The sequence below is a fragment of the Carlito syrichta genome, unplaced genomic scaffold (assembly GCF_000164805.1).
Source record: "Carlito syrichta isolate Samal-C Ts95f unplaced genomic scaffold, Tarsius_syrichta-2.0.1 Scaffold308993, whole genome shotgun sequence".
NCBI classification, from domain to species: domain Eukaryota; kingdom Metazoa; phylum Chordata; class Mammalia; order Primates; family Tarsiidae; genus Carlito; species Carlito syrichta.
Genome location: NW_007253089.1, coordinates 35204 through 48572, shown reverse-complemented (window position 1 = coordinate 48572; position 13369 = coordinate 35204).

The following is a 13369-nucleotide window of genomic DNA, read 5'->3' as shown; positions in this document are numbered from 1 at the left end:
CTCTCTAAACTTCTCTTCCAGTCACTCACAGCTTCTTTAATAACCCATTCCAGAAGGTTACTCAAGTTCCACACTGTAGTGACTATAACTTGGGGCATTCATATTGGTCTACTTTTTGAAAATTGTAATCTGGTTCCCTTCCATCACCAAAGTTCCTTAAGCACAATGAGTTATTTCCTCTCGGGTCCTCTCAGTTTCTTAAAATGAAATTTGCCATGGCCCTCGAGATTGATCTCATTTAAATCTGCTGGGGTTCACAGGCTAACTCCTCTCTTGACTGGATCTTTGGTTCTCTCATGCCAGTGAGTTTTCAGGGGCGGGGGAGAAAAAGAAAAAAAAGAGTGGGGAAGAAAGTGAAGGAATAATAAAAGGTAAGAGAGAAGGAGAAGGGGAAGGGGATGGGGGAGAGAGAGAGAGAGAAAGAAAGAAACTAAATGTGTTGTCTTTTGAATCTGTCCTCAATTTATATTGCAACACACACCCTATTTGACTGATCTCTAATATATATATTTATATTTGCATCTTGTTTAGACTTGATTAAATATAAATATAGGTTTGGAGTGTTTTTCTGTAAGTAATTGTAAGAAACTGTCAGCAGTAGTTCCATCTGAGGAGAGGAGCTGGGTTTAATGAAGGCAGGAGATTTCATATTTTTCTTTGATGTTTTTCTCTATTGGTTGAGTTCTCTAAATGTGCCAAGGAGAGTTATCTGGAAAATGGAATTATGGAAGATGTTTCTTTTTTTCTAATTCCTCCCCTTTATTGAAAAATATGTTTAAAAAGTGAAAACAGTCAATTTTTATTATTGTTTCTACAACAGAAACAAATGCTGTGTATATATGGAGTACTCATTTTGTGCCAGGCACCGTGTTAATGCACTGTACATATATTGCCTTTTTTGTTCTACAACAATCCCGTGGAGGAAGTGAAGGCACAGAATAGTTGTACAACTTGCCTAGTCATACAGCCACTAAGAGTCACACAGCCACTAAGAGTCATTGCCAAGATTTACCCCAAGTTTTATTTGACTTCAAGCCAAGATTTGTGCACCACGTGATGATGATGTCTTTCATCTTTTAATGGATATTCTTTTAAAATTATCAACATCAGAAAGCATCTTGAGTCACCCCCACAATCCTGGGCCATCAGTGTTGGGTGGAATTGTAGTTAGAATGTCTTCATAAGAGTCTCTAAACCTTCTAGTTTTTCTCTGAACTTTGAAAAATCTACCTCCTAATGTTGAAAGCTCACGTCTAACTGAGCTAATGCTATTCCTTCCTGTTTTCCCCAAAGCTCAAGCTGCCACTTTCTTCCTTGTTGCTGTTTTCTTAGCTAACCAGTTTGCTCCGATTGATCAAAATTAGGAGGCAAAATAACTAACTATCTTCCTTATCACTTTTTCAAACTTCTGGGAGACGAAGTTGTTGTAACCACATGAAGAATGTATTGCATATGTTGTTCTTAGCTGACCTTACCCTGATTTTACCACATAATAAAATGCTTTGAGTCCTGCATTCTGCTGGTTACTTTGGATTTTGTTTGTTTGTTCATTGTTAACCACAACTGAACTTTAAGTCTGGGAATAGTTTCCAAGTTTCTGGAAATAGTCGGTAAGTGGCTCCCCTGTTCTTCTGTTGTTGCTATAGATCAGTTCTGAAGAGAAAGCCAACCTCCAATACCCTCTTTGATTCCTTGTCTCACTTGCTGCCCCTCCTCCATATTTAATTAATTACTCTCACTTGCTGCCCCTCCTCCATATTTAATTAATGACTGTTTTCTCTTCAAAGTATCTCTTACATCCTACTTTTATAATTACTCTTACCACAGTAAATAAAACAAGTTCAGACTCTGAAACCCCTTAACCTACAGTGTGGCACGAACTCCTAAACTGGATGAGTAGCTGAACAGATTTTCTTCCCATCATCCAGCCCACCCTGAATGGTAAATCTAAACCAGCCACACTAATCGCACCCCCCTTTCCAAGTGACTGACTAAGGAATGGGCATGTCACTCAATTCTGTCCAAAGTGCAAGGGGTCATTTACTATGATCCTTTTGGGAATAATTTCCTTGCTTCTAAAAAATAGAAGAGTCAGTTATTTTTGCCTCCTTTAGAGGTGTGGCATCTGTGTGACAGCAGAATCCTTGGTGACCATTCCTCCAATGCAGCTCGTGAGCCTGCCCTTCCCATGTGTTTCTTGTTATGCACAATGTCAACTGCTGATATTTTAAAGTACAAAGATCTGCCAGCCTCTGTGCCTATACATTTTCTGCTTTGCACCTTACTCATGCCATGTTAACCACCCCAAACATGAAAACCCTTTATGACTTCATATTTTTCTTCTAGTTACCTTGAGTGAAGGCAATCAAGAGTTAGCAGCCAGGACTCGAGGTTGTAAGAATCTGTACAATTCCATAACTTTGTTACTTTAAAAATATTATCCTGTGTTTAAAAATATTATTCTATGTTTGATCATTTTCATTCATTTAACAAGCGCTTATCCAGCACCTGTTGTCAGGCACTGTGCTATACTCTGGAGGTACAAAAGGTAAATGAGTGAGAATCAGTTCCTGCCATCAAAGAATTTACAGCCTAGTAGAGAGCTCAGCAGTCACAAAGGCTGCCCACTCAACAGCCTCCTTTCTTGTTCTCAAACTCCTGGGCTCGAGCAATCCTCCTACCTCAGTCTCCCAAAGTACTGGGATTACAGACGTGAACCACCAAACCCAGCTTCCTTCTTCCTTGTTAACAGAACCCTAATTTTGTTCAGTCAGTAATGTGTCCAGTCAGAATGGATGTTTTGTTATTTGTCTGCGAGTGAGCATGTGAATAAAACCTAAGGGGAAGTCTATTGGAGATCTGGAAAGGATTTTCCTTCTGATTAAAGGTGTGAGACAACCACCTACTTCCTTACTTGGGACCCTGTTGTATGAGACTGAGATGTTTGGAGCTGTAGCAGCCTTCTTGAAATTGAGGGAAAGATCTGTTGTAGAGATGCTCACCAGTGCCATCCCATCACTGCCACACAGATCCAACTTTGCAACTACCTATGTTCAGACTTAATTTTCTATAAGGTAATCAAGGGCCTTTATTGTTTAAGCCACTACTGTGTTTTCTTTCTTTTTTAAATTTTTAATTTTAAAGATGTGGGGTACAATTCAGAGTTAGGTAGACAAATTCATTATGCAGGTACCCTTGTTGATGAGGTGTGCCCCCCACCCCGGAGGATTACCACTATTTCCAATCCCTCCCTGCTCCAGGCAGTTTCCCACTGCTGCCAATCCTTTTCTTATAGTATTACAATGATTGTTCAAATTCTGCTTATGCGTGAGAATATGTGATACTCAGTCCTTTGTTTCTGTGATAGATCATTCAGTATTATAGACTCTAAGTCCATCCAAGTTGCTGCAAAGTTCATAATTTTGTCCTTCCTTATGACTGTGTAATATTCCATTGTGTATATGTACCACGTTTTTTCTATCCAGTCCTCTTTCAATGGACAGCCTGGTTGGTTCCGTTTTCATTATTGTGAATAATGCTGCAATAAACATGCATGTGAGGTATCTTTTTCACAGAGTGATTTGAGTTCCTTCGGGACTATTCCCAGTAGGGGGATTGTAAGGGTCATATGGAAGATCGATTTTTAAATCTTTTAGGAATCATCACACTGTTTCTCACAGAAGCTGTACTGGTTTACACTCCTACCAACAGTGTAGAAGTGTTCCCTTCTGACCATATCCTCTCCAGCATTTGTTGGTTTTTCAGTTATTGATGATGACCATCCTGACTAGAGTTAGGTGGTATCTCAGTGTGGTTTTAATTTGCATTTCTTTGATGATTAGTGAGGTTGAGCATTTTTTCATGTATCTGTGGCTGCTCATATGTCTTCTTTGGAGAGTGTCTATTTATATCTTTTGCTCACTTTGTAATGGGGCTGTTTGTTTTTTTCTTTTCAGCACATTTAACTTCCCTGTATATCCTAGACATTAGGTCTTTGTCAGATATATAGTTATCAAATATTTTTTTCCCAGTCTGTGGGCTGTCTCCCTGCTCTCTCAGTGGTTTCTTTGGCTTTGCAGAAGCTTGTCAGTTTGATGAGGCCCCACTTGTCTATCTTATCTCTTATGACATAGGCACTTGGGGTTTTGATCAGGAATTTGTTGCCAGTTCCAATTTGCATAAGGGTGTCTCCTGCATTTTCTAAGGTTCTTACAGTGTGAGGTTTTATGTTTAGGTCTTTGATCCATTTAGAGTTGATTTTTGTGTATGGTAATAGGTAGGGGCCTTGTTTTAATCTTCTGCATGTGGTCAGCCAGTTTTCCCAGCACCATTTACTGAATAGGTTCTCCTCTCTCCAGTGGTTGATGGTGGAGGCTTTCTTGAAGATGAGTTGGTTGAGAAATTGATGTTTTGCTTCTGGAATCTCTATCCTGTTCCATTGGTCTATATACCTGTTCTTGTACCAATACCAGGCTGTTTTGATTATTGTAGCTTTATATAAAAGCTTAAAGTCTGAGAGCATGATGCCTCTTGCTTTTTTGTTTGTTTGTTTGTTCTTACTGAGGATTATTTTGGTGATTTGTGGTCATTTATGTTTCCATATGAATTCCTGTGTTGTCATTTCCAGGTCTAAGAAGAATGCTGCTGGTAATTTAATGGGTATTACAATAAATCTGTAGATTGCCTTGGGTAGGATGGACATCTTAACAATGTTGATTCTTCCAATCCATGAGCATGGAATATTTTTCCATTTGTTTGTGTCATCTTTGATTTCTTTGAGCAGTGTTTTGTAGTTTTCATTGTAAAGGTATTTTACTTCTTTGGTTAGGAAGATGCCAAGGTATTTCATTTTTTTGCGGCTACTGTGAATAGAATTGTGGTTTTTATTTGGGGTTCTGTTTGTCCATTGTTGGTTTATAGGAGCTAACTGAAGCAAGGAGAAAGTCACACAAATAAGTATTTGTAATGCAGTATACATACATGTGATTATGGAGTCATGCATGGGAAGACAGTATATTTAGAGGTGTACAAAGATAAATAATACTCTGTCTCTGACTCTAAGAACCACAGCCCAGGAGGAAGCAGATATAATTAACACATATTTGTTGTACATACAATAAATACAATGCTATAAATATGCACAGAATAATATGGGAGTACCAAAGAGGAAAATCTGCCCAGGTATTTGTACTATTTGCTCATGGTGAGAGCAAGCTGAAGGATTTTTGCAGTAGCATCACAGATGTCATGTAATCTCCCTCTTAGTGCATCACATCAGTAGGCACACAGTGTCAGTCTGTCCCATTACTGGTTATATTAAATTAACTTGCAAGATTCAGAAGGTATTTGCCAGGTTCTCATCTTTAAATGTACCATTTTCCTTTGTCATTAATGAGTATTTTGCAAGAAGATATTTTGAGACGTAGACATGCTGGGGTTTTTTTTTTTTCTCTTTTAATTTTTATTTAAAATTGTGGGGTACAATTCAGGGCTAGGTATACAAATATTCACCATGCAGGTACTCTTATCGATGAGGTTTGCCCCCCTCTTCCCCAGGCAGAATCTGCTACTGTCAATCCCACCTTCCCATTCCCCCCACCCACCTCCCCATGGTTTCCCACCACTTTCAATCCTTTTCTTATAGTAATATGGTAGTTGTTCAAGGTCCACTTATGAGTGAGAACATGTGATACTCAGCTTTTTGCTTCTGTGAGAGATCACTCAGCATTATAAACTCTAATTCCATCCAGGTTGCTGTGGACATGCTGTTTCTTATCAAAGGGTTTCTTACTAGTTTTAGCGGTTATTGATGATTCTTGCTGAGTCAATCATTACAAGAAAGTTTGTAAGTTTTTTAAACTCTTATTCTTTCTTTATTTATTTCATGGTATCCTACAAAGGGGAAGCATGGCCTCCTCTGTCATTCATTCATTCACTCATTCATTCATATCAGTATGAACTTATGGATTTCTACTTTATTCAACAGATTATCTGTAAAATATTATTTGTATGTTCAAATTATGCCAAATTAGACAGTAGACGCCCCTTTAAACTTTCTCCTGTGTCCTTATTCTTTGAAAATTTCCTTACATTATTGTACAAGATGATATTCCAGGCTCATCTTGAACTTCTCTGTCCTAGCCATGATGTCAGATATTTCTCCAAGTGGCCCTGCTTTCTTTTAGTGGGGAATGATGTAGCATTTGGGAACCAAGATCTGAACACTAGATTGCTATTGCTACTGAGGTGTCATTGCTATTAGACCATCTCAGAGACATCTGAGAGGCATCATGCTCTCAGACTTTAAGCTTTTATATAAAGCTACAATAATCAAAACAGCCTGGTATTGGTACAAGAACAGGCATATAGACCAATGGAACAGGATAGAGATTCCAGAAGCAAAACATCAATTTCTCGACCAACTCATCTTCAACAAACCCTCCACCATTAACTACTGGGGAGAGGAGAACCTATTCAGTAAATGGTGCTGGGAAAACTGGCTGACCACATGCAGAAGATTCAAACAAGATCCCTATCTATCCCCATACACAAAAATCAACTCTAAATGGATCAAAGACCTAAACATAAAACCTCAAACTGTAAGAACCTTAGAAAATGCAGGAGACACCCTTATGAAAATTGGAACTGGCAACAAATTCCTGATCAAAACCCCAAGTGCCCGTGCCATAAAGGATAAGATAGGTAAGTGGGACCTCATCAAACTGACAAACTTCCACAAAGCCAAAGAAACCACTGAGAAAGTGGGGAGACAGCCCACAGATTGGGAAAAATATTTGACAACTGTATATCTGACAAGGACCTAACATCTAGGACCTCCAAGGAAGTCAAATGTGCTGAAAAGAAAAAAAACAGCCCCATTACAAAGTGGGCAAAAGATATGAATAGACACTTCTCAAAAGGAGATATAAGAGCAGCCAACAGATCACGAAAAAATGCTCAGCCTCACTAATCATCAAAAAATGCAATTAAAACCACACTGAGATACTACCTAACTCTAGTCAGGATGGCCATCATCAATAACTCAAAAACCACAGATGCTGGAGAGGATGTGGTGAAAAGGGAGCACTTCTACACTGTTGGTGGGAGTATAAACTAGGATAGCCTCTGTGGAAACAGTGTGATGATTCCTAAAAGATCTAAAAATCAACCTTCCATATTACCTCGCAATCCCCATTCTGGGAATATACCCAGAGGATCTCAAATCACTCTGTGAAAAAGATACCTGCACATGCATGTTTATTGTAACTTTATTCACAATAGCAAAAACATGGAACCAGCCGTGGCTGGTGCTGCCCATCAAAAGAGGACGGGATTTAACAATATAAGACATATGCATGATGGAATATTACGCAGCCATAAAGAAGGACAAAATTATGAACTTCGCATTAACTTGCATGCACTTAGAGTCTATAATACTGAGTGATCTATCACAGAAACAAAGAACTGAGTACCACATGTTCTCACTCATAAGTGGACCCTGAACAATTATCATAATGCTATAAGAAAGGGATTGGCAGTAGTGGGAAACTCCCAGGGGAAATGGGGGCACGCTTCATCAATAAGGGTACCTGATCTAAAACCAGGTGAAATGGGGACCAAAGTGAGGCCCAAACTTTACCTGTACAATGACCATTTGTATATCTAACCCTAAATGGTACCCTACATCATTAAAATAGAATTTTTTTAAAAAAGTAAGTGCCTTGAAAGCAGGTACAAATTCTTGTGTGTGTGTGTGTGTGTGTGTGTGTGTTTGTGTGTATTTAACTACCAAAGCCTGGACCTGGCACCTATAATGTACTCCAGCAATTGTTGTTGAATTAATTAATAAATTCAAGCCGGACTTGGTGGCTCAGCCTGTAATCCCGCGCCTTTGGGAGGCTGAGGTGAGTGGATTGCCTGAGCCCGCGGGTTTGAGACCTGCCTGGGCAGCTAAACCTCATCTCTACAATAAATAAAAAAACCCCAGCCAGGCGTGGTAGTGCATGCCTGTAATTCCGGCTACTCGGAAGTCTGAGGTGGAAGGATCGCCAGAGTCCAGCAGGTCGAGGCTGCAGTGGCCGGGAGCGTGCCACTGCACTCCAGTCTGGGCGACAGAGTGAGACTCCAACTCAAAAAAAAAAAAAAAAAATTAATAAATTCAAACACTCAGTTATTCCCATTGCCTATAGGAGGAGGGTTATTGTTCAAAGCTTCTTGCTACTCCTGTATCCCACATTCCCCGTAATAGACTTTCCCATAATTAGAACCCATTAGTATACAACCTGTCTTGTATCCTCAGCATTCTGGGCTCTTATTTATGCTGTTCTTTTGTCATGAATCCCCACTATTTTTCCCAATTCAATCTCATTTAAATAAATTATTTTTTAAAGATTTATTTTTCTTTTCTTTTATGCTATTTATTTTAGAATTGCGGAATGCAAGTGAGGGTTTGCAACACAGATAGGTTGCAAGCAGGTGAAGTTTGGGTCTCTAGCTGACCCTCTCTCCCCCAGTAGTCGACCAGATACCCATTGCATTACCATGTGTCCCCTTTTTCTCCTACCTCCTTCCCTCCCTCCCCTAGCCATTCACCACAATGGCTGGCCCACCCTTGTCCTGATATGAGTAGTGTTCAGGGCCCGCTTATGAGTGAGAACGTGCAATATTCATTTCTTTGTTTCCGTGCGAGTTCATTTAGTATGATGGTCTCCAACTGCATCCAAGTTGCTGTGAAGGCCATGATTTTGTTCTTTAAGGCTGCATAATATTCCATCACGCATATGTACCACCTTTTCTTTACCCAGTCCACCTTTGATGGGCATCTAGGTTGGTTCCATGTCTTTGCTACATGAATAGTACGGCAGTAAACATGCGTGTGAAGGTGTCTTTTTTTGTAGAATGATTTATGTTCCTCTGGGTATGTTCCCAGGCAAGAGATTGCTGGATCATGTGGAAGCTCAATTTTTAGTTCTTTGAGAAATCGTCACACTGTTTTCCATGGAGGTTAGACTAGTTTCATTCCCACCAAAAGTGTAGCAGTGTCACTTTCTCTTTGCAGCTGCACCAGCACCTGTTGTTTTTTGACTTGTTAATGATAGGCATCCTTAAAAGATCTCATTTAAATTTCTTTTTTTAAAGCTAAATGCCCATAACATATTTCTCTGAATTACTACTAACTTGGCATGTGTATGTTAGTATGCATCATAGCTAGTTCGTGTATGCGCTCACATCTTACACATTTCCGATTGCCATGCAGCCTATCATCTTCTAATCCTGTGTAGGACCTATGGCAGTGCTACACAAGTGTGGCAATGAATGAATGCTTGCCAAATGAATGGGTGAATGGCAGGTGGTCGTCAATCATGTGAATATGGATTTCTTCTGGAGGTTCCCTGATGCCATTCTAACCTCTCTACTAAGGTATGCTAGGCTCAAAATACTACTCCTAAGGATTATTCTTTTGGTTTCCTATGAGTTTATCCTCTTATTCTCATTCTTAATTCTTATTATTCCATTTCTCTCATTAAACCCAGGATGCTAGCAATGCTTTCCTCTTGATTCTTTGGAAGTAATGGTAGAAACAAGTACCCCTCTTATGGAGGACATCAAGGACTTTAAACATTAAGCCCTGAAAATCCGTCCAGAATTACCAAGCAAAGGACAGACTTCACATGGTTACTGAGTGTCTTTTTAGTCACTAATATAGAGATGACAGTTTTCATCTGTGATAGGATGAAGAGATAAATCTGCTAACTGTATCAGCTGGTGCCTGTAGATTTGTAAACAACAGTTTGTACAGAACACAGCTCATACAATTGACTTATGATTTCTGTTCCCCACTTAATGTTTTACTTACCTTTAGGCTCTAAAAGCTGTTTTAAACATGAAACAGCTATCACTGACCTTGAGAATACAAAAGCCAATTCAAGCACCATTAACAGTTTCCCATGCTCTTTGGAAACTCCCTTCATGATGAAAAGTAAACTACATATCACCTTTTGTAGGCTTTAGCGGAAGTCTCACCTTCAAAGGCCAATCCTACACTACCAAAATATAAATTCCAAACCCTGGATCCGACCTGGGACACCTGTGAGTGTCTATTTAATACCAATTGTCAATTTCCTATGAAGATAAGCATTCTCTGCTTCAAACTGTTTTCTCTTTTAACTTATCAATTTTCAGTCAATCATCTTAATACTTAGGTGCATGCGTTTAATGTAAATTCACTCCCCTTTGGAGACCAGGAAAATGGCTTGCTTCTCTTCCCTTCAGCTCATTCCTGTATCAGCATAGCTGGTCTGACTCTAAGTCTCTACAGACTCCGCAGATTCCTGTAGCCAGGAAGACAACAGATACTGCAAGAGTACTCACCCTGCTGAGCACAGTCACTGTGTGATGGCAAGCTGAGTATCTTGATTCAGGCAAGATCCATTTTACTGAGAAATTTGATTGTTGACTGAGACTGAGTGGGACAGAGGCTAGAAATGCTCATTTGTTGATTCAGCAGGGAGGAGTCCTGTCTTTATAGAATATCTTCACTAGCTTGAACTCTCATTGTATCTTGTGAGGCTTACCTTTACCAAGTTTATCCTTTTATCACAACCCACAGGGCACTGTTATTCAGTCAGACGTGTCTGTCTCATCCTATACCCTGTGGAAAAACAATTCAGCTGCACCACAAATGACTTTCAGTCCAACCTCACATCTTACCAAATTTTCCAGCTGGATGGACAACAAGCCCCATGAGGTTAAGCAATGTAACCCTAGGTTACAGAGTGAGTCAGTTGCTCAGCTATGTTGTAAATGTGGGCCTATTTTGCCTTCCAGGACTTCTCTCTAACCAGCAGACCACATAGTCTCTCTTCTGCAATAGGATCATCTAGTCTGCAGAGAAATGGAATTAAGCTATTAGCAAGTGGTTTCTGACTCTTGCAGAAGCACCAGCAACAATAGCCACTTCTACATAACGTTTTAAGAGAACTGTTTGTTTTGGCAATGCTAGCCAATATTACACATTCCTGCCACTTAATTGTCCTCGCAAAGATAAACAAAGGCCTTCTGAAGCAGAGCTGGAAGCTGTCTAACTCAGTCAACCAAATGTTTGTCAAACAGAGGAGGAAAGGGGATTGGCTCTATATGTTCAGCTGCACTGTGAACCAACACCATTTTGTCTACACGGTCAGCCATTTCCTGAACTTTTGTCTCTCTCCCCTTCTGGCTTTAATTCTGAAAGAAATTTTAAAAATACATTCTAACTCTTGATATCATTATTATCAAACTGTTTCCTTTGACCTTCAAAACTCTCACATGGCACAGTATCCAATTATTTGTTTTTTCTCTTTAAATATAACACAAATCACATCATTATATAATGATGTTGATGAAGACAGTGAACAAACACTTTCAAATATCTTAGTAGACATTGATAAAGCACCTCCATTAGCTAAGAGCTGTGCAAGATATGGACCCAAACATGAGTCTCTGTCTTGATAAAGGCCGTAAAAAGGGAAAACACAACTGTTGATACCCATTTTTTCTTCACCTTCAATGTGCAATTTCTGGCCCAAGATCTAGGGTGAAAGAGATACAAGTGAGATGGGGAGTGAATTTGTACTCACAACAAGTTAACAATCTAGCAGAATGGTGAGGCCATGCCAGTTTTAGAAGTGACTAAGTCCTTTTACACGGAGGCAAAACAAAACAAGAAAACAAACAAACAAACAAACAAAACTCCCATCCAGTGGTTTTCCTGGGTCTTTTTAGGAGCATTGACGTTGAAAATTAGTTCAATTTCTGAAGGTCATGTTCAGAGGTTTTGTTAGGAAGGTCATGTTCAGAGGTTAGAAATCCATTCTGGCCACACTTTTTACGATGACCTTGATACTATATTTTTTGCAATTATGTTCACGTTTGTTGGTCCCATGTATTCTAAACTCATTAATTGTGGTGTTGTTATGGTCCGAGTAATACTCAGTTGCTAACCCTCGACACCAAGAAATTGAGAGGCAGAAAAATTGGTAGAAAGAAGTTTATTTCTGAATTCAAATCCAGGGAGCAGAGCTGGGATCCTGGCCTTTCTGAAACAGTTCTGTTCACCCTTTGGGTTTTACAGTCTGCTTTTATAACTTCAGGGTAGTTGGTACCTATACATTGACTATGTGACTAACAGACCATTGTATAGATCTTAAGTCACAACTGCATTTTGTCAATAATGACATTTATAGTCTGCATTTCTTGGCACTAGTTACTAGAGATATCTCACAGCTTTTTATCAGTAACACCCGGCAAAAGTGTTAATCAAGCTTGCCATAGAGTAAAGGGAGTTAACAAGACCTAAGACATCATGCATTACTATATGTTGCTATATACAGAATTTATACAAATCATAAGACTTATGATTACCTTGATACTATATTTTTCAAATCTGTAACTATGAAGAAAAAGGAGTAAATGGGAATTTATATCTATCAGTTAATTGGGCACAGTCTGCAGGGAAATTAAGGATTCTTTGAAGTTATTTACTGGGAGTGCATAGGAGATAACCGGAAGTGCACCTTTTGTTAGCACTCAGGAATGTGGGTATGGCCTGGGTCTGCTCAATCTCTCCCCATGCCCTTCTTCTCTAGGGGCTGTGACAATATGGACAGACAATAGCGGGTCTCTGTATCAGTGTGTGTGAGAAGGAAATGGGAATTAAATTTTCCATTTCCAATTCCCAGCTGCTGATCTACTGAAGGCTGTTGTAAGAAGAGAAAGAAGAAAATTAGTTATATTAAAATTATCCTTTATCATTAGATTATTAGTAAACATGTATAAAGTACAGATTGATATATCCCTTACCAAAAATGCTTAGGACAAGAATTATTTCAGATTTTGAGCTTTTTCAGATTTGGGAGTATTTACATGTACATAATGAAATATCTTGGGAAATAGACCCAAGACTAAATATAAAATTGATTTATGTTTTCTATATACCTTATCCACATAGCCTAAGGTAATTTAATATAATTAATTTTAAATAATCTTGTGCTTAATACAAAGTTTGTGTTAAGTACTTATACGTAGAATTTTCTACATGTGGTATCATGTTGGTGTTCAAAAGTTTCAGATTTGGGAGCATTTTGGATTTCAAGTTCTTAGATTAGGGATGACCACCCTGTACTACCAAGTACATGGTACAGAAGAAAAAATATTTTGTGAGACTTGTGAATTAATTGAAGTAAAAAGTTTGTCTTGAGATGCAAAGTACTTGAAAGATGAATTAACCTTTGCACATGCTGTTCCCTTCTACCTGAAACACAACTCTTTGCCTGGGTCACTCTTACTTTCTGTGAAGTCTCAGTTTAAGTGTCACACTCTTGAGAAAGTC